This window comes from Macaca nemestrina, unplaced genomic scaffold (genome assembly GCF_043159975.1).
Source record: "Macaca nemestrina isolate mMacNem1 unplaced genomic scaffold, mMacNem.hap1 Scaffold_46, whole genome shotgun sequence".
Lineage (NCBI taxonomy): Eukaryota > Metazoa > Chordata > Mammalia > Primates > Cercopithecidae > Macaca > Macaca nemestrina.
Window position 1 is genome coordinate 557485 of NW_027257675.1, and position 21149 is coordinate 578633.

The following is a 21149-nucleotide window of genomic DNA, read 5'->3' on the forward strand; positions in this document are numbered from 1 at the left end:
TTCCCCATCTCTGATACCAGGATCTATAGAACCTCATCTCTTACCCCCACAGACCTATTAATAAGAGGATACATTCATGGGAGACTGTTTTGACCATTTTACACACCCATTGCATGTGTGTTTTTGTGTGTGTTTGTGTGTGTGTGTGCTGATTAATGGACTTAGGTAAACTTTAGCGTTTTGGTAGGCAATGCAGTTTTTCAATGCCTTTTCTCTTTCTTTCTTTTTCTTGCACATCTTTAAAGGCCTTACTCCAGTAAGTGTGCATTGCAATTTATTAATGCCTATCCCTTATTGAATCCTTGTCATGCGTATTTGTTATTAATCATAATTCATAATTCTTACAACTCAGAGACACCAGAGACTCATATAAGAAGAATGGCTGTGGGTTTTTATTTATTTATTTTGGTTTCCTTAGATTATCAAAGTCATTCATTTGTATCGAGTCACTAAGTATATACTTTGTTTTCTAAAAAAAAATTCTAACTAAAAATAATTTTTTTAGACAAGGTATTGCTCTGTTACCCAGGCTGGAGTGCAGTGGTATAATCATGGCCACCACGGTGTCCACCTCCTGGGCTCAAGTGATCCTCCTACCTCAGCCTATGTAGTAGCTGAGACCACAGGCATGCAACAATATGTCCCCTACTTAAAAAAATTTATTTTGTAGATATGTAGGTGTGACTATGTTGCAGAGACTGGTCTTGAACTCCTGGGCTCAACTGATACTCCCACCTTGGCCTCCCAAAGTGTTGAGATTACAGGTGTGAGCCACTGTACCCAGCTGATAAAAACTTAAAAAGAGTAAAATACTTTGGGACCTAATGTAAAATTTCCACTGAGATGATGCGTCAGAAATTAAGGTAGAATAAAATGATCCTAGGGCATCTGAAACAACGGAAACTAATCTTGGGCCAGCCGCGGTGGCTCATGCCTGTAATCCTAGCACTTTGGGAGGCCAAGGTGGGGGACTCACTTGAGATCAGAAGTTGGAGACCAGCCTAGCCAACATGGTGAAACACTGTCTCTACTACAAATACAAAAATTAGCCTGGAGGTTGCAGTGAGCCGAGATCATGCCAATGCACTCCGGTCTGGGCAACAGAGGGAGACTCGGTCTCAAAAAATAAAAAAAGAAGAAGAAACAAACTCTTAATTTCTTCATCAAGTGTAAAACTGTGGACTGAACTCTGGAGGAATAATACATTAAAAGACACACAAGCACTATATACTTTTTTTGAAGTTTTATTGAGAAATATTAATAACATACCACAGAAGCCACCCATTTAAAGTGCAAAATTCAATAGTTTTCAGTATATTTGCACTGTTGTGCAAACATCACCACAATAAATTTTAGATCATTTTCATGACCCCTAAGTAAACCCTGTAACCCTCCATTTCCCCCCCAACTCCCCTAACCCTGGGCCACCACTAATCTACTTTCTGTCTCAACGTATTGTTGTATTTTGGACATTTTATTTAAATAGAATTACATAACATGTGGTATTTTGTGACTGGCTTCTTCCACGTAGCATAATATTTTCAAGGTTTATTTAATCCTGCATGTGCAGAGGGGGCACTTTACATAAGGATAAACCTGGGGGGTGCTCACTGATTGATTTTGAAACTTCCCTCCAAAATTGTATATTTTCTTTTTTTTTTTTTTTTTTTTGAGACAGAGTCTCGCTTTGTTGCCAGGCTGGAGTGCCGTAGCATGATCTCAGCTCACTGCAACCTCCACCTCCTGGGTTCAAAGGATTCTCCTGCCTCAGCCTCCCAAGTAGGTGGGATTACAATCATGTGCCACTACACCTGGCTACTTTTGTATTTTTAGTAGAAACAGGGTTTCTCCATGTTGGTCAGACTGTTCCTGACCACCACCATGCCCATCTAATTTTTTTTTTGAAGATAGGGTCTCACTCTGTCACCTAGACTGGAGTGCAGTGGCACAATCTCAGCTCACTGCAGCCTCGACCTTCAGGGCTCCAATGATCCTCCCACCTCAGCCTCCCAAGTAGTGGAGTCTTATTGGACAGCACAGCTGTGGAGGGTGATTTTATGTATATCCCCACTGCTCTCTCTGCCTTGATTCCTGTCTACCCCACACCCCTGCAAAACGTGTTTTTTGTTTTTTTGTTTGTTTGTTTTTTGGAAATGGAGTCTCGCTCTGTCACCCAGACTGCAGTGCAGTGGTGCGATCTCGGCTCAGTACAACCTCTGCCTTCCAGGTTCAAGTGATTCTCCTGCCTCAGCTTCCCAAGTAGCTGGGATTACAGATGTGCACCACCAAGTCTGGCTAATTTTTGTCTTTTTAGTAGAGACAGAGTTTTGCCATTTTGGCTAGGCTGGTCTCGAACTCCTGACCTCAAGTGATGTGCCCGCCTCAGCCTCCCAAAGAAAGGCTTCCTTCCCTTTCTCCCTTTCCCCTTCCCTCCTCTCACATGTGGTGAGTCTTTTGCCCTTCCACCTTCCACTGTGCCCAACCTAGAAAGCTTATTTTATTTTATTTAATATTATTATTATTTTTCTTGAGATGGAGTCTTGCTTTGTCGCCCAGAGTGGAGTACAATGGCATGTTTCAGCTCCCTACAACCTCCGCCTCCCAGGTTCAAGCAGTTCTCCCTGCCTCAGCCTCTTGAGTAGTTGGGATTACAGGTGCCCACCATCATGCCCAGCTAATTTTTGTATTTTTAGTAGAGATGGGGTTTCACCATGTTGGCCAGGCTGGTCCTGAACTCCTGACCTCAGGTGATCTCCCCACCTCGGCTTCCCAGAGTGCTGGGATTACAGCATGAGCCACCGCTCCCGGCCAGAAAGCTTATTTTGAAAGGTGTCTATACAGCCCCTTATGTTTCTGCCTGATTTTTAAAATAACATATTTAGGTCTATATATTTTAGGATATAAGATCTCACGGTATGTGTTGCTTTGCATCATTGAACACTTTTGATAATTATTTTTACTTTCTATATATTTTAGAATTTTCATTAAACTAATACAGAATTTCATATTCAGGGCCGGGCGCAGAGGCTCATGCCTGTAATCCAGCACTTTGGGAAGCCGAGATGGGCGGATCACCTGAGGTCAGGGGTTCGAGACCAGCCTGGCCAACATGGCAACACCCCGTCTCTACTAAAAATACAAAATTAGCCAGGTGTGGTGGTGCATGCCTGTGATCCCAACTACTTGGGACGCTGAGCAGGAGAATCGATTGAACCTGCGAGGCGGAGTTTGCGGTGAGCCAACATCACGCCATTGCACTCCAGTCTGGGCAACAATAGTGAAACTCCATCTCAAAAAAAACAAAAAAAAAAAAAACAAACAAAACAAAACAAAACAAAAAAACCCCCAAAAATTAGCTGGACGTGTTGGCGGGTGCTGATAATCCCAGCTACTCGGTAGGCTGAGGCAGGAGAATTGCTTGAACCCGGGGGCAGAGGTTGCAGTGAGCCAAGATCTCATGACTTCACTCCAGCCTGGGCCACAGAGCAAAACTCCTTCTCAAAAAAAAAAAAAAAAAAAAAAAAATTCAAATTCATATTCACTCATATCAAAAATGAAAATTTATTTTTGCAAATTTCTATTTGAGTGATAGAATTATTTTAATTTAGGAATGGTTCATAAAAAATGGGTGTAGTGATTATGTTCTTTCCTGTGCTTGAATGGAAAATGATGAGGGAACTGATGTTAGAGTTGCAGTGAGAAGGGGTGGAAAAGAGGGATTCCAGAGTGCCAGGCACGCAGGTTTTCTGGCAGGCTTGCACGAGGACTGCTGCTGTTTGAAGGTGTTCCCCGAAGTTCATGTGCTGGAAACTCAACCCGTAATGCAATAGTGCTGCCCAGTGGAACCATGAAGAGGCGATTAGGTCATAAAGGCTCTGCCCTCAGGAATGGATGAAGGCGGAGGGGGTTAGTTGTCTTGGGAGTGGGTTCCTGATAAAAGAATGAGGATGGCTTCCTTCCCTTTCTCCCTTCCCCCTCCCTCCTCTCACATGTGGTCACTCTCTTGCCCTTCCACCTTCCACCATAGGACGGCACAGCAAGACCTTCACCAGATGCAGGCCCCTCACTTTTCCAGTGTCCAGAACTGTAAACCAAGTGAACTCTTGCTTATAAATCACCCAGTCTGTGGTATTCTGTTATAGCAACACAAACAGACTGAGACAGGGACACTCAGTGGGCTCATCTCTCTACTTGATGGAGCACTCCCTGCGTGGTATCTTGTATTTGTAGACATGATGCTGTAAATGCTCTTTGAGTGCCTTGAAGCCTTTTATGTTTGAGTTTACAGAGAAGCCCCTACAGGCTTCAGGTCCCTTCCTCTGTTGTTTCTTTGCTCTTTAGTACCTCCCCAAACCTAGTATTAAATTAGATCATAGCAAAGTCCTTGGACCAACAGTATTAGCAGTACCTGAATAACATGCTGGAAATACAGACTCACAGGCTGCACCGCAAAACACTGAACCAGAAACTCTAGGAGTGAGACCCAACAATCTGTATTTAACAAGTCCCCCAGATAAGTCTGATGCACACAGAACTGTGAGATGCTGTATTAGATGATGTTCAGTTCATGCTAATGGAATCACTAACACACACGTCTGCTCACTGCTTGGTCTTTGCACAGGCACCTGGATCCTTCTTGGAATACCTTTCTTAGTGTCTTGGTGTTGGTTAAGTTCTGTGGAGTTTGATACTGCTCATTTTGCTGCTTGTTCTGTTTTTCCAGAGTCCCCTTATCACTTGACCTGCTGCCACATTATGTTTGATTACAGATACCCCATCAGCCTGGGTCTCTCTTTACAGCCTTTGTACACATACGTCTACACATAGGGATTCGGATTATCTCAGGATCCCACATCCTCACTGTCCCCCATTCCCCCAACCCCGCCATCCCCCACCAGTACCTTTCTGAAGTTTTCTAGTCCTTCCTTTTCGTTTGTGCTCCTTAAAGCCCAGCCCCATGCCTGACTTTGGTTCCCACTGAGTTCTGTTACAAGGATTCCACATTTGTGGATATCAAATCTTTGGCAAGGTCATTTACCTGGGCTGGAATAAGACTCTTGGCTGATCCTCCTTCCTAAACACCCACCCAATGGGAGAGGCTGATACTCAACATGCAAACCTTGTTTTTTAATTCTCCAGGCAAAGTGATGTTGGAAGACATTGTGGCAGGGGTGGTGTGTGAAGACTTACAAATAATTTTTGAATATCTGCTTCATGATAGGTCTCAGAGGTGCCTTGTGGGTGTGGCTTTGGAGGATGATTACGAGGAAATTGTGGATATTAGGGAAGTCAGGAAAGGAAAATAATCACTCACAATTCAACAATTCAGAGAAAGCTCCTAAGGGAATTTCTGGCTGCTTGATGCCCAGAGGCCAGGTCCTCACTTTGTATCAAGGCTCAGGACTATGGATAGAGAAATTATGGGGCACCAAAAAAACTCAGTAATCAAGATAAACAAAATTTTAATGTAATATCTTTAAAAATACAAATTGATGCATAAAGAAAACACCCATGTTGAACAAAACAGTTACAATGTTGCCTCCTCTTCAGCACCACCCCACCCTCCAGAAGTTTCCTCCAAGCCGCACCTGTAAGATAAAAAAAAAAAAAAGACAAAATAAAAACCTGTAAGAGAAAAGATAAAAATGAGATCGGCCTGGGGGCTCATGCCTGTAATCCCAGCACATTGGGAGGCCGAGGCAGGTGGATCACTTCAGGTCGAGTATTCAAGACCAGGCTGGGCAGCATGGCAAAACGCCATTGCTACTAAAAAAATATATAAAAACATTAGCTGGGCATGGTGGCAGGCACCTGTAATCCCAGCCACTTAGGAGGCTGAGGCAGGAGAATCTCTTGAACCTGGGAGGCAGAGGTTGCAATGAGCCGAGATCACACCATTGCACTCCAGTCTGGGTGACAGAGCGAGATTCTGTCAAAAAAAAAAAAAAGATCCTCAGGAATTTCTGGCTCAAGTCTCCCAGCCTCACCACCACTACCACCAGGTGATCTTTTGCTGTTCACCCAGGTCCAGGCTCCACCCCCTAAAATGCCGGGGAAATGCTACAAGACTCTCCCCATCTCCATTCCGGGAGTTTGCTGCAAGCCAATCTTGCTCTTCCTGAAAACAGCCTTGGGGTTCCCTGTCCTGGTACACCTTCCTACTGTAGGCAACACAGGGCCAGTGTCACTTGCAAACCAGGAGTCATGGCAAAGCATCGCCTCTCCCTGAGCTGCTTCTGTCCCAATCTGGCATCTGCTCGGGGAAGGGCACACCAGGGAGGAGACTTGCATGGTGAGCTCAGGTCACCTTCAGGGGAAGGTCAGTGCATACCGGCCAACCCCACCACATTTTCCAGAATCCTTCAGCAGTACCGCGATGCTCTTGTGGTCAGCAGACCTCATTGGCTCCCAGCGAAACTTGTCAATGTCACTTGGGCATCTTAACAGTAGGCTCCTAAACTTGGTTGTGTGTGCTGTGCAGATGTCAGAGGCACCCTGTGTGGGCAAAACCAACTGCTTTCCCGCCTCTCTAGCTCCAAAACTACAATCCCCAGAGGCCTCTGCAGTCACTTCTACTACTCATCCTACACACCTTCCCTGTGTCTGGTTAATGTCAGAAGCACTTCTGGTCTGTGACCCCGGCTGGTTAGGCTGGTTGGCACCCAGTAAGGCCTCCCTCCAGGTCTTCCCCACACCTCTGTACCTCATTACCTGACCAGTTTCAGGATCTGCAGGGTGCATCCGTGTTCCATGGGTGCCCTATAGGCAGTCAGCATGCCCCTCTGTGTGTCCCTGTGTTACTCATGGGAATGAAGGCTGGGAGCCATAGAGCTGTCTCAGAACTCAGGTGCTCTCCTGTGGGCACCTGCAGGCCATTTTCCTTTCACTGGAGCCCACAGGGTTAGAGACAAACCCTCACTCTGTGGCTTGGGGACAAGGGCTTCACTCCCTGGCCTGAGTTTGGAGCAAAGCTTGAGGGTGCTGGGTCAGTCTGGGCTCCCCCTGGATGGGAACTGGCTGCCCTAGTGATTTCTGTGACATCCCCGGCCCCAACTGTGGGGCTCTGGAGTGGATTGTGCTTCACCTTGTGGCTGGGGGTTTCCAACTGAGAGTCGAAAAAGAGGTGAGAATTACCTGTAATTCCATCTTGGCTGTCAACAGGATGGATCCCCTTACCTTTTCTTGCCCTGGAGGCTGCCTGGTTGGTACTGGGGAAAGTTCATTCCTAGTCCTGGAAGAGCAGCTCATTCTAACCGGAGTCCTCCCTCAGCATTCCTTTCTGCTCCATCCATACCGCAGTCATTCATGAAGTCGTTAATTGTAAACACATATGGAATGGTTTAAATAGAAGTACAGAGATGTGTGCACTTAATTGTTCAGTGATGTGGATGAAGGGCAGGGACATCAGAGATGCCTGTGACTTCAAGGGGTTGGGGAGGACTCCCAGAAGTAGGGTTGTCTCAGCTGTCCCTGACCGGTTTGATACCTTGGAGATTAGGGGGAAGGCATTCCAGTGGGAGGCGGGAAGGAAGCACAGTCTCAGAGGCTGGGCTCTTGCTACCATGTGGAAGGATTATGGTGGCCAAGGGCCTTCTTAAGGTTGATTTTTAAATATACATAGGTGAAGATACAGACTAGCTATTCACACATAGAACAAGGAGAAGCTTGATATAGGCTAACTTGAATTTTAACTTTGAGAGCATTTTCAGCTTCTGGAAATAGGGACATTTCACCAAAAATTCCAGATTCCCTGCTTCTCTGAAAATAAATCTGCCCTAACTCTTCACTATTCTTTTTTTTTTTTTTTTTTTTTTTTTTTTGAGACAGATTTTCACTCTTGTTGCCCAGGCTAAGGTGTAGTGGCATGATCTCCACCCACCACAACCTCTGCCACCTGGATTCAAGCAATTCTCCTGCCTCAGCCTCCTGAGTAGCCGGGATTTACAGGCACGCGCCACCACGCCCGGCTAATTTTCTTGTACTTTTTTTTTTTAGTAGAGATGGAGTTTCACCATGTTGGTCAGGCAGGTCTTGAACTCCTGACCTCAGGTGATCCACCTGCCTTGGCCTCCCAAAGTGCTGGGATTATAGGTGTGAGTCACCTCACTTGGCCAGTCTGCACTATTCCTTAGTGTCAGACAATTTGATCCAAACAATGTCTTTCTCATTCGGACGTGACCTTCAGGGTTTAATTTTTGTATTTTTGGTATAGACAAGGTTTCTTTCTTTCTTTCTTTTTTCAGGTAAATTTTCACTCTTGTCACCCAGGCTGGAGTGCAGTGGCATGATCTCAGCTCACTGCAACCTCCGCCTCCTGGGTTCAAGCAATTCTCCTTCCTCAGCCTCCTGAGTAGCTGGGATTACAGGTGCCTGCCACCACATCTGGCTAATTTTTTATAGTTTTAATAGACACAGGTTTTGCCAGGTTGGGCAGACTGGTCTCATCTCGAACTCCTGACCTTCCTTAATCTGCCTGCCGCAGCCTCCCAAAGTGTGGGATTACAGGCATGAAGCAACACCTAGCCTCCACTGGCCAATTCTTTGTATGTTTGAAGAGATGGGGTTTCACCATGTTGGCCAGGATGGTCTTGATCTACTGACCCTGTGATCTGCTGGCCTCCGCCTCCCAAAGAGCTGGGATTAGAGGTGTGAGCCACTGCACCCAGCCTCAATGTAGCTTTTATATCAAAGTATTTATGTAGGAAAAATTAATCAAAGGGCACAAGCATTTCAATACTTAGGTTGTTTAAGATGAAATCTGTGGCTGGAAGAGTGCCAGACGCATAAAAATGTTTCGCACATGAAGGAACCACAACTTAAATAAACAAATTTTGAAGGAACTAAGTAACAAATGATTTTCTGTTGTTTGTTTTGTTATGTTATTTTGGAATTGTGATTAATCATTATGTCAAGGGAGTTAGGAAGAATTTCCAGATACTCTGATATGCATGACATCTTAATCATACCAAATAAAGCAAGGCTATCTTAGGAAATTAGGTATCACTGCCAAGGACCTTTACATGAGATAAATTAAAATTACTATTAAATTTGTAACAATCAGACGGACTGGCAGGCAAGTTGTGTCATTTTTTTCTCAGCATTTTTTCTTTCTTTGATTCAATAAAACAAAGTTAAATGCCAGCTATCTGCAAAACACTCACTAGACTATGTTTAATGATATGTGAAACACAGCCTGCACACTCACAGATCCTTGCCATGGTCCCGTTCCCTTCTTTTCAAAACCTGTGTTACCCTGTGGCTAGATTTCTCAATGAGATGAAAGAGAGAGAGGAATGAGAACCATCTTCTTTGAGGTCGCTCTGCACCGCTCCTGCAGGTAGAGGATGACTTCTCAGGTGAGACTATTATCCTTGGCTGGGGGGTAGAGGTCTTAATCCTAGAAAAGAGGCCTCTCAGGGTGGAGAGGTGATTTAAATCCTTACCAGATAGACACAGCTCCCCAACTCCTCCAGACTTTCACAAACCCAAACTGGAACAGCGGAAAACGACTGACAACCGGCCACATGCCCCAGGCAGAGACGCAGGGAGAGGCTGACCAGAGGGAAGGTCAACGTACAAGATACCACCCTCCGGCACACAGGGCACATGTGTCCCAACACACACACACACACACACACGGACACAGAGTGAAAGAGAGAGAAAGGAGAGAGAAAGAAGAGACGCAGGCACACACACAAATGCACAAAGACGTATGGCAGTGGCAGGGTAACACCCACTCCCAGGCAGCCCCTGAAGCTGCCGGATTCTGCTCTCTGTGACTATGACCCGTGGGTAAGAGAGCAGCCCACAGGCACACAAGCAAACCTCTCCTCTTTTGAAGAGACTCACTGGCACACCATCAGTCGGTGCAGTCCTGAGCCTGGGATCCCGCGCTGCTTCTCCGGCCCTCTGCCCGTGGTTTCCTCCTCCTGGACGACCCTCCGTGGATCCTGGCCTCCAAGACCATCCCGTCTATGCCCCTGGTGAGAGCTGGTCTTAGCCCTGACTCTGACTAATCCCTCTAATCCCAGGTACTCGGGAGGCGGAGGGAAGAGAATCACTTGAATCCGGGCGGAAGACTTTGCAGTGAGCTGAGATCTCGCCACTGCACTCCAGACTGGGTGACAGTGAGACACTGACTACGTAAAAAAAAATATGGTGGAGCGGGGGCTGTGGGGACTGAGGCGGTGGCAGGTGAAGTGAAGATTGGGAAAGAGGCCTCCTTGACACTCCGCGAATCCTGGCCTGAGGCTGGGATCTCGCGCTGCCTCCCCGGAGATCAGCCTGAGGTTTCTTCCTCCTGAGGTTTCTTCCTGCTGGTCGGATCTCCGTGAATCCCGGCCTCTGGAGACCATCCTGTTAAAGCCCTGGCCAGGACTGCTCTCAGCCCCGACTCTGACGCACTATCACACAGGGCTCCTACTTCGCCAAGTCTCAGGGACCCATCCCCAGGAAATGGTGTCAATCGCTGTGACCAAAACCGCAGCTCAGGCCTCGCGCATGAGCACTGGCAAGGCTGACTCCCCCTTTGCTCCAGAGAGTCAGGCTGGGGACCCCTTAAAAAATGGTGGCGACGCGATGCGGGGACTGGGGCGGCAGTGGCAGCAGTGGAGCAGTCCCAGGCGGCGGGTGGGAAGAGGACTAGGAGAGGGGCCTGCGCGAGAGCCAGGGTCAGACCCATAGGAGTCCTATCCTCAGGACCTTCTTGATTGGTTTTCTGCTTTGGTTCCCGGTGGAGGAGGAGCTTCAGGGTGCCCGCTGGGCTCTCTGGACACCCCTTCGAATCCAATAATGGATCCCACCGGGTGATCAGGAATGGGGTTACAATGTAGTGAGGCAGGAAGGGCCTCGCTGGGGCACATAAAGATCCCAAGAGTTGCATGGCCTGCTGTTGGCTGAATAAACTGGCCCATGAGTCCATTGCCTCCCTCCTTCCTGAGTAGGGTAGGGGTTTACCTTCCTCTCCAAGGCCCGGGGACTCCGAAATCCCGACACAGCTTTCCCCAACACATGCAACAAGAGACAAAGGCGAGGCCAAGATAGAGCCAATGTGACCACACATGGCATTGACTTCCCTCAAGAGCAGATGGAGTGAGCGTGTGTCTTTGAGGTCATCTGGGAAGATGCTGAGGCAGATAGTGAGGTCCAGGCATGTGCCCGGGGGCCACTGGGATTTCCCACACAAAGTTGAGGAAAAGCCAACCACACCTGAAAACCTGTGAGACAGGACCTGTGCTAGAGTCCAAGCCACATGCAGGGATGCCTGCCAGAGGGGCCCAGACGTTTTGAAAAAGTATACCCCACCAACAGCCCACCACCAGGTGGTTCCCCTGACACCACCTCCCCTGACAACCAGCAAAACCCAATCCCTTGGGAGACTTGAAATCCGTGGCAGTCAAAAGATTCAGTGCTTGAAGGCATTTTGCCCAGGAGCAGGGGAACCGAAGGGATTTCAGAAATAAGCGAAAAATTACAGGCCGGATGCAACACTGCCTTTCCTGGCAGGCAAAGGTCAGCCACGGAGGGGTAGCATCACACTGGTCTCGGACAGACCAGGCAGCAATCACTTGAGACATGGAGATCAATGGAAGTGCCCCCTCCCAGATAGGTATGAGAACTCCAGAGTAATAAAACCGGTCCAAACAATAAGAAATACCACAGAAGACGAAAGCAATCAAGATCCGGACCCCTAGGAAGTATCTCCTGATGAAATGGAAACTGTCCCATGTTGAAGACATTCAGACAGACCGAGAAGCATGCAGGACCCTCGGCCTCCCTCCCCCTCCGAAAGAGCGGCGGCCTAGCCCCGCTTGCGAAAGCCCCGGGGCTCCCGCAAGCTGCCTCTGCTTTCCAGGACCCGCGCAAACAGGGACAGGGGCGGTCCCGCGGCGGAGCCACTGGCCCCACGCGTGGCACTGGCCGATCCCCGAGCAGACGATGTGAATGCGTGTCAGCCCGGGCGTACGGGGCGACGGCGAAACCAACAGCGGAGTCCAGGCCTGTGCCCGGGTGGAAGAGGGTCCCAAGGGACCTGCCCGTGGATTCCAAGGGAAATCAAAGAACGCCTGGGATCCAGGAGGGAGCCAGAAGATTCAGGGAGTCAGTCCACCTGCTCAGAGGAGCCGAGGAGAGGCTGTGCCTCAAGAACGAGAGGGGAAGTGCAGAGGGGAAGTGCCGCACCGCCTGTCCAAGAAGGCAAGGCCAGTCACGGTCGCCTAGCGCTCATGCTAGGCAGGCCACCCAGCCATGAGGTGAAACAGGGAGAGCAAGACAGCTTCCCTGTGGGAGACACGTATGGGAGCCGGGAGCTCCAGGGTCATGGAACCTGCCCAAGCAAGCAGAAACAGGTTTGGAGAGAGAAACCGTCACCACACGGATCTCCGAGGAGTGTCTCCCTGACGGACTGGGAAGCCATCTGCGTCCAAGACGTTCGGCCAGACCGACAAGCGTGTAGGCCCCCGAGAGACAGGGGAGACAGAGCAAGAGGGAGGACAGAGCAGAGGCCGGAGCCCAGGCCCGACACTGCCCGGTGCCACCGCCGCGGGCCTAAGGGGAGGGTTGCCCAACGGCTGACTTGTCCGGAGAGGCCAGCCTTCCAGGGACCGGGAGGCCTGGCATCTCCCCTTCCCGGCTTCCTCTTCAAGCTTCTGCCGTGGTGCGGCTTCATGTCTCAGAGAAGAGCCGTGAAAAGGTCCAAGCGTCTCCTCTGAGGCGGGTCTGCTCCTCTCCTGCAGGGCGGACGACGAGCTCCTCTGGGGCTTTTGGCCCTGGCTGGACTGTGGTTATCTTGATCCCAGGAGAGAGTCCGCTCGGCAAGGGTAACGAGATTTCCACTGCTGCTGGGGAAGACGCATCTCCTCGCGCGGCCGAGGCCCTCAGGGACCCCAAGTGGAACGGCGGCAAAAACCACTGACGAGCCCGCCGCAAGACCCAGGCGCAGAGGCAGAAGAAAGAGGCTCGGCAGAGCCAGGCCGACGCGCAAGAAGTCGCCTTTGGGCGCACGGGGCGCGTTCGTCCGAACGCACCCACGCACACGGGCACGCACACACGAACCGGCAGAAAGAGGGAAAGACACACACAGAGAGTGAGGGCCAGAGAGACAAGAGAGGATGGGAGAGACGCAGACACACACAGTCACACGGCAGCAGCGGCACAGAAACGCAGCCCCCGCAGGCACACAGCCCCCCTGACGCTGCAGGCTCCCGCTCCGCGCGTGAAGGCCCCTCGGGGGAGAGAGCAGCCCACGGACAGGCGGGCGGACCTGTCGTGGAGATCACGGGGGCAAGACTTTTGGGGAGACTCACCCCAACACCGTCCGGGCAGGCCTGAGGCTGGGACGACGCGCCGCTTCCCCCGGACTCCGCCTGCGCTTTTGTCATCCCGGCCGGCGCGTTGCGACTCCCGGCGTCCGTCCGGAGACGTTCCTGTCGACCCCGTGGAGAGGTGAGGCAGGAGCCTCGCAGCCCCGACACCCAAGCACCGCCACGGAGGGCTCCTGCTTTGCCAAGCCTCAGGGGGCCGGTTTCTAAGACAACCGTGGGAACCGCTGTGACGCGAGAGGCCGCTCGCGCCTCGCGCATGCGCACTGGCCCTGCCGCGCCGGGCCCACTCGCGCTCCCCACCTGGAAGTCAGGCTGCGGCCCCTTTAAACAACGGCGGCTGCGCGGGGCGCCGGGGCCGGGGATGGGGTGGGAGGGGGCGTGTGCGCGGTGGGGCGGGGGGGGGAGCGGGGGTGGGGGGGGGCCGCTGGGGGCTGCCGCTGCAGCCCCGGCGGCCGCCGGATCCGGGCTCCAGCAGGGGGCGGCGTGGGAGAAGGGGCCGCGGGCATCCCAGTCCCAAGACCCCCGGAGTCCTGTCTTCAGGACCTCCTTGAGCCGACTTCCACCGGTGGAGGGGGAGCTTCAGGGCCTCCGCTGGGGTCTCAGGACTCCTCTTGAGATGGGATTTTGGACCCCTCCGGGTGAGAGAGGATGGACTCGCCATCATCGGCTGAGGCAGGCGGGGCCTCGCTGCGGCACAGAATCATCCCCTGGGCCTTAAGGCGTGGTGCCAGCCGAAAATTCACTGACCCACGAGCCCTCGGCCTCCCTCCCCCTCCGAAAGAGCGGCGGCCTAGCCCCGCTTGCGAAAGCCCCGGGGCTCCCGCAAGCTGCCTCTGCTTTCCAGGACCCGCGCAAACAGGGACAGGGGCGGTCCCGCGGCGGAGCCACTGGCCCCACGCGTGGCACTGGCCGATCCCCGAGCAGACGATGTGAATGCGTGTCAGCCCGGGCGTACGGGGCGACGGCGAAACCAACAGCGGAGTCCAGGCCTGTGCCCGGGTGGAAGAGGGTCCCAAGGGACCTGCCCGTGGATTCCAAGGGAAATCAAAGAACGCCTGGGATCCAGGAGGGAGCCAGAAGATTCAGGGAGTCAGTCCACCTGCTCAGAGGAGCCGAGGAGAGGCTGTGCCTCAAGGACGAGAGGGGAAGTGCAGAGGGGAAGTGCCGCACCGCCTGTCCAAGAAGACAAGGCCAGTCACGGTCGCCTAGCGCTCATGCTAGGCAGGCCACCCAGCCATGAGGTGAAACAGGGAGAGCAAGACAGCTTCCCTGTGGGAGACACGTATGGGAGCCGGGAGCTCCAGGGTCATGGAACCTGCCCAAGCAAGCAGAAACAGGTTTGGAGAGAGAAACCGTCACCACACGGATCTCCGAGGAGTGTCTCCCTGACGGACTGGGAAGCCATCTGCGTCCAAGACGTTCGGCCAGACCGACAAGCGTGTAGGCCCCCGAGAGACAGGGGAGACAGAGCAAGAGGGAGGACAGAGCAGAGGCCGGAGCCCAGGCCCGACACTGCCCGGTGCCACCGCCGCGGGCCTAAGGGGAGGGTTGCCCAACGGCTGACTTGTCCGGAGAGGCCAGCCTTCCAGGGACCGGGAGGCCTGGCATCTCCCCTTCCCGGCTTCCTCTTCAAGCTTCTGCCGTGGTGCGGCTTCATGTCTCAGAGAAGAGCCGTGAAAAGGTCCAAGCGTCTCCTCTGAGGCGGGTCTGCTCCTCTCCTGCAGGGCGGACGACGAGCTCCTCTGGGGCTTTTGGCCCTGGCTGGACTGTGGTTATCTTGATCCCAGGAGAGAGTCCGCTCGGCAAGGGTAACGAGATTTCCACTGCTGCTGGGGAAGACGCATCTCCTCACGCGGCCGAGGCCCTCAGGGACCCCAAGTGGAACGGCGGCAAAAACCACTGACGAGCCCGCCGCAAGACCCAGGCACAGAGGCAGAAGAAAGAGGCTCGGCAGAGCCAGGCCGACGCGCAAGAAGTCGCCTTTGGGCGCACGGGGCGCGTTCGTCCGAACGCACCCACGCACACGGGCACGCACACACGAACCGGCAGAAAGAGGGAAAGACACACACAGAGAGTGAGGGCCAGAGAGACAAGAGAGGATGGGAGAGACGCAGACACACACAGTCACACGGCAGCAGCGGCACAGAAACGCAGCCCCCGCAGGCACACAGCCCCCCTGACGCTGCAGGCTCCCGCTCCGCGCGTGAAGGCCCCTCGGGGGAGAGAGCAGCCCACGGACAGGCGGGCGGACCTGTCGTGGAGATCACGGGGGCAAGACTTTTGGGGAGACTCACCCCAACACCGTCCGGGCAGGCCTGAGGCTGGGACGACGCGCCGCTTCCCCCGGACTCCGCCTGCGCTTTTGTCATCCCGGCCGGCGCGTTGCGACTCCCGGCGTCCGTCCGGAGACGTTCCTGTCGACCCCGTGGAGAGGTGAGGCAGGAGCCTCGCAGCCCCGACACCCAAGCACCGCCACGGAGGGCTCCTGCTTTGCCAAGCCTCAGGGGGCCGGTTTCTAAGACAACCGTGGGAACCGCTGTGACGCGAGAGGCCGCTCGCGCCTCGCGCATGCGCACTGGCCCTGCCGCGCCGGGCCCACTCGCGCTCCCCACCTGGAAGTCAGGCTGCGGCCCCTTTAAACAACGGCGGCTGCGCGGGGCGCCGGGGCCGGGGATGGGGTGGGAGGGGGCGTGTGCGCGGTGGGGCGGGGGGGGGAGCGGGGGTGGGGGGGGGCCGCTGGGGGCTGCCGCTGCAGCCCCGGCGGCCGCCGGATCCGGGCTCCAGCAGGGGGCGGCGTGGGAGAAGGGGCCGCGGGCATCCCAGTCCCAAGACCCCCGGAGTCCTGTCTTCAGGACCTCCTTGAGCCGACTTCCACCGGTGGAGGGGGAGCTTCAGGGCCTCCGCTGGGGTCTCAGGACTCCTCTTGAGATGGGATTTTGGACCCCTCCGGGTGAGAGAGGATGGACTCGCCATCATCGGCTGAGGCAGGCGGGGCCTCGCTGCGGCACAGAATCATCCCCTGGGCCTTAAGGCGTGGTGCCAGCCGAAAATTCACTGACCCACGAGCCCTCGGCCTCCCTCCCCCTCCGAAAGAGCGGCGGCCTAGCCCCGCTTGCGAAAGCCCCGGGGCTCCCGCAAGCTGCCTCTGCTTTCCAGGACCCGCGCAAACAGGGACAGGGGCGGTCCCGCGGCGGAGCCACTGGCCCCACGCGTGGCACTGGCCGATCCCCGAGCAGACGATGTGAATGCGTGTCAGCCCGGGCGTACGGGGCGACGGCGAAACCAACAGCGGAGTCCAGGCCTGTGCCCGGGTGGAAGAGGGTCCCAAGGGACCTGCCCGTGGATTCCAAGGGAAATCAAAGAACGCCTGGGATCCAGGAGGGAGCCAGAAGATTCAGGGAGTCAGTCCACCTGCTCAGAGGAGCCGAGGAGAGGCTGTGCCTCAAGGACGAGAGGGGAAGTGCAGAGGGGAAGTGCCGCACCGCCTGTCCAAGAAGACAAGGCCAGTCACGGTCGCCTAGCGCTCATGCTAGGCAGGCCACCCAGCCATGAGGTGAAACAGGGAGAGCAAGACAGCTTCCCTGTGGGAGACACGTATGGGAGCCGGGAGCTCCAGGGTCATGGAACCTGCCCAAGCAAGCAGAAACAGGTTTGGAGAGAGAAACCGTCACCACACGGATCTCCGAGGAGTGTCTCCCTGACGGACTGGGAAGCCATCTGCGTCCAAGACGTTCGGCCAGACCGACAAGCGTGTAGGCCCCCGAGAGACAGGGGAGACAGAGCAAGAGGGAGGACAGAGCAGAGGCCGGAGCCCAGGCCCGACACTGCCCGGTGCCACCGCCGCGGGCCTAAGGGGAGGGTTGCCCAACGGCTGACTTGTCCGGAGAGGCCAGCCTTCCAGGGACCGGGAGGCCTGGCATCTCCCCTTCCCGGCTTCCTCTTCAAGCTTCTGCCGTGGTGCGGCTTCATGTCTCAGAGAAGAGCCGTGAAAAGGTCCAAGCGTCTCCTCTGAGGCGGGTCTGCTCCTCTCCTGCAGGGCGGACGACGAGCTCCTCTGGGGCTTTTGGCCCTGGCTGGACTGTGGTTATCTTGATCCCAGGAGAGAGTCCGCTCGGCAAGGGTAACGAGATTTCCACTGCTGCTGGGGAAGACGCATCTCCTCACGCGGCCGAGGCCCTCAGGGACCCCAAGTGGAACGGCGGCAAAAACCACTGACGAGCCCGCCGCAAGACCCAGGCACAGAGGCAGAAGAAAGAGGCTCGGCAGAGCCAGGCCGACGCGCAAGAAGTCGCCTTTGGGCGCACGGGGCGCGTTCGTCCGAACGCACCCACGCACACGGGCACGCACACACGAACCGGCAGAAAGAGGGAAAGACACACACAGAGAGTGAGGGCCAGAGAGACAAGAGAGGATGGGAGAGACGCAGACACACACAGTCACACGGCAGCAGCGGCACAGAAACGCAGCCCCCGCAGGCACACAGCCCCCCTGACGCTGCAGGCTCCCGCTCCGCGCGTGAAGGCCCCTCGGGGGAGAGAGCAGCCCACGGACAGGCGGGCGGACCTGTCGTGGAGATCACGGGGGCAAGACTTTTGGGGAGACTCACCCCAACACCGTCCGGGCAGGCCTGAGGCTGGGACGACGCGCCGCTTCCCCCGGACTCCGCCTGCGCTTTTGTCATCCCGGCCGGCGCGTTGCGACTCCCGGCGTCCGTCCGGAGACGTTCCTGTCGACCCCGTGGAGAGGTGAGGCAGGAGCCTCGCAGCCCCGACACCCAAGCACCGCCACGGAGGGCTCCTGCTTTGCCAAGCCTCAGGGGGCCGGTTTCTAAGACAACCGTGGGAACCGCTGTGACGCGAGAGGCCGCTCGCGCCTCGCGCATGCGCACTGGCCCTGCCGCGCCGGGCCCACTCGCGCTCCCCACCTGGAAGTCAGGCTGCGGCCCCTTTAAACAACGGCGGCTGCGCGGGGCGCCGGGGCCGGGGATGGGGTGGGAGGGGGCGTGTGCGCGGTGGGGCGGGGGGGGGAGCGGGGGTGGGGGGGGGCCGCTGGGGGCTGCCGCTGCAGCCCGGGCGGCCGCCGGATCCGGGCTCCAGCAGGGGGCGGCGTGGGAGAAGGGGCCGCGGGCATCCCAGTCCCAAGACCCCCGGAGTCCTGTCTTCAGGACCTCCTTGAGCCGACTTCCACCGGTGGAGGGGGAGCTTCAGGGCCTCCGCTGGGGTCTCAGGACTCCTCTTGAGATGGGATTTTGGACCCCTCCGGGTGAGAGAGGATGGACTCGCCATCATCGGCTGAGGCAGGCGGGGCCTCGCTGCGGCACAGAATCATCCCCTGGGCCTTAAGGCGTGGTGCCAGCCGAAAATTCACTGACCCACGAGCCCTCGGCCTCCCTCCCCCTCCGAAAGAGCGGCGGCCTAGCCCCGCTTGCGAAAGCCCCGGGGCTCCCGCAAGCTGCCTCTGCTTTCCAGGACCCGCGCAAACAGGGACAGGGGCGGTCCCGCGGCGGAGCCACTGGCCCCACGCGTGGCACTGGCGTGTCCTCGAGCCGTCGACGGGAATGTGCGCCAGCCCGGCCGTACGGGGCGACGGCGAAACCAACAGCGGTGTCTAGGCCTATGCCCGGTGAAGAGGGTCCCAAGGGACCTGTCCATCGATTCCAAGGGAAATCAACGAACGCCCGGTATCCTCGAGGGAGCCAGAAGATTCAGGGAGTCAGTCCACCCAGGAGCAGAGGAGAGGCTGTCCCTCAAGAATGAGACGGTAAGTGCAGAGGGTAAATGCCACACCGCCTGTCCACGAAGACCAGGCCAGTCACGGTTGCCTACCGCTCATGCTAGGCAAGCCACGCAGCCTTGAGGTGAAACAGGGAGAGCAAGACAGCTTCCCTGTGGGAGACACGTATGGGAGCCGGGAGCTCCAGGGTCATGGAACCTGCCCAAGCCAGCAGAAACAGGTTTGGAGAGAGAGACCTTCAGGACAGGGATCTCCGAGGAGTGTTTCCCTGACGGACTGGGAAGCGATCTGTGTTGAAGACATGCAGCCAGACCGAGAAGCATGTAGGCCCCTGAGAAACAGGGAAGAGAGAGCAAGGTCAGCCTGGGTAACATGGTGAGACTACATCTTGATTTGAAATAAAAATGGTTGTTGAACTTTATAAACTTTATAAAATAGGCTAAAATAAATTAGAGTTACCATAAATTGCATTATCCCTTATAATCAGAAAATGATCTGATTAAAATATTTTAGTAAATATATTCAGTTTTACAAAGATGACATATTTAAGAGCTCTGGACCACCATTTCAAGTGTTAGCTCGCCAACTCCCCCCTTTTTTTTCTTTTTGAGACAGAGTTTCACCCTGTCACCCAGGCTGTAGTACAATGGCATGATCTTGACTCACTGCAACCTCTGCCTCCTGGATTCCAGTGATTCTCCTTCCTCAGCCTCCCGAGTAGCTGGGATTACAGTTGTGTGCTTCCACATCCTACTAATTTTTGTATTTTTCATAGAGAGAGGTTTCAAATGTTGGCCAGGCTGATCTTGAACTCCCAAGCTTGTGATCCACCTGCCTCAGCCTCCCAAAGTGCTGGAATTACAGGCAAGAGCTACTGCACGTGGCCCAATTTAGCCTTTTTTAAGAGTCTATTGAGGGCAACGAAGGCAATGGACTTTAGCCTTAGAAATAGGTGAATACAAAGTTAATGTGCAAAAATCACAAGCATTCTTATACACCAGTAACAGACAAACAGAGAGTCAAATCATGAATGAACTCCCATTCACAATAGCTTCAAAGAGAATAAAATACCTAGGAATCCAACTTACAAGGGATGTAAAGGATCTCTTCAAGGAGAACTACAAACCACTGCTCAGTGAAATAAAAGAGTATACAAACAAATGGAAGAACATACCATGCTCATGGACAGAAAGAATCAATATTGTGAAAATGGCCATACTGCCCGAGGTAATTTAGAGATTCAATGTCATCCCCATCAAGTTACCAATGATTTTCTTCACAGAATTGGAAAAAAATTCTTTAAAGTTCATGTGGAACCAAAAAAGAGCCCGCATTGCCAAGACAATGCTAAGTCAAAAGAATAAAGCTGGAGGCGCCATGCTACCTGACTTCAAATTATTGCAGCCCAGAATTTCATATCCAGCCAAACTAAGCTTCATAAACGAAGGAGAAATAAAATCCTTTCCAGACAAGCAAATGTTGAGGGACTTCATTACCACCAGGCCTGCCCAACAAGAACTCCTGAAAGACGCACTAAATATGGAAAGTAAAAACTGGTACCAGCCACTACAAAAACACAACAAAATATAACGACCAATAACACTATGAGAAAACAGCATCAACTAGTGTGCAAAATAACCAAATAGCATCCTGAAGACAGGATCAAATTCACACATAACAATACTAACCTTAAATGTAAATGGGCTAAATCCCCCAGTTAAAAGACAAAGACTGGCAAATTGGATAAAGAGTCAAGACCCATTGGTACGCGGTATTCAGGAGACCCATCTTATGTGCAAAGACACACATAGGCTCAAAATAAAGGGATGACAAAAAATTTACCAAACAAATGGAAAGCAAGAAAAATAAAAAGCAGGGGTTGCAATCCTAGCCTCTGACAAAACAGACTTTAAACCAACAAAGATCAATAAAGACAAAGAAGGGCATTACATAATGGTAAAGGGAACAATTCAACAAGAAGAGCTAACTATTATAAATAGATATGCAGCCAATACAGGAGCACCCAGATTCATAAAACAAGTTCTTAGAGACCTACAAAGAGACTTAGACTCCCACACAATAATAGTGGGAGAC

The 21149-nt window shown here is 53.6% G+C and overlaps 1 long non-coding RNA gene across 1 annotated transcript in view; it reads left to right on the forward strand.

The window, feature by feature from the left end:
* The first annotated feature begins 18877 nt into the window (after positions 1-18877).
* LOC139361390 (uncharacterized) overlaps positions 18878-21149 on the forward strand; it is a 29135-nt gene continuing 26863 nt past the window's right edge. The window contains exon 1 of the long non-coding RNA XR_011618957.1: positions 18878-19082. This is a non-coding gene — a long non-coding RNA (uncharacterized lncRNA). The remainder of the gene's footprint in view (positions 19083-21149) is intronic.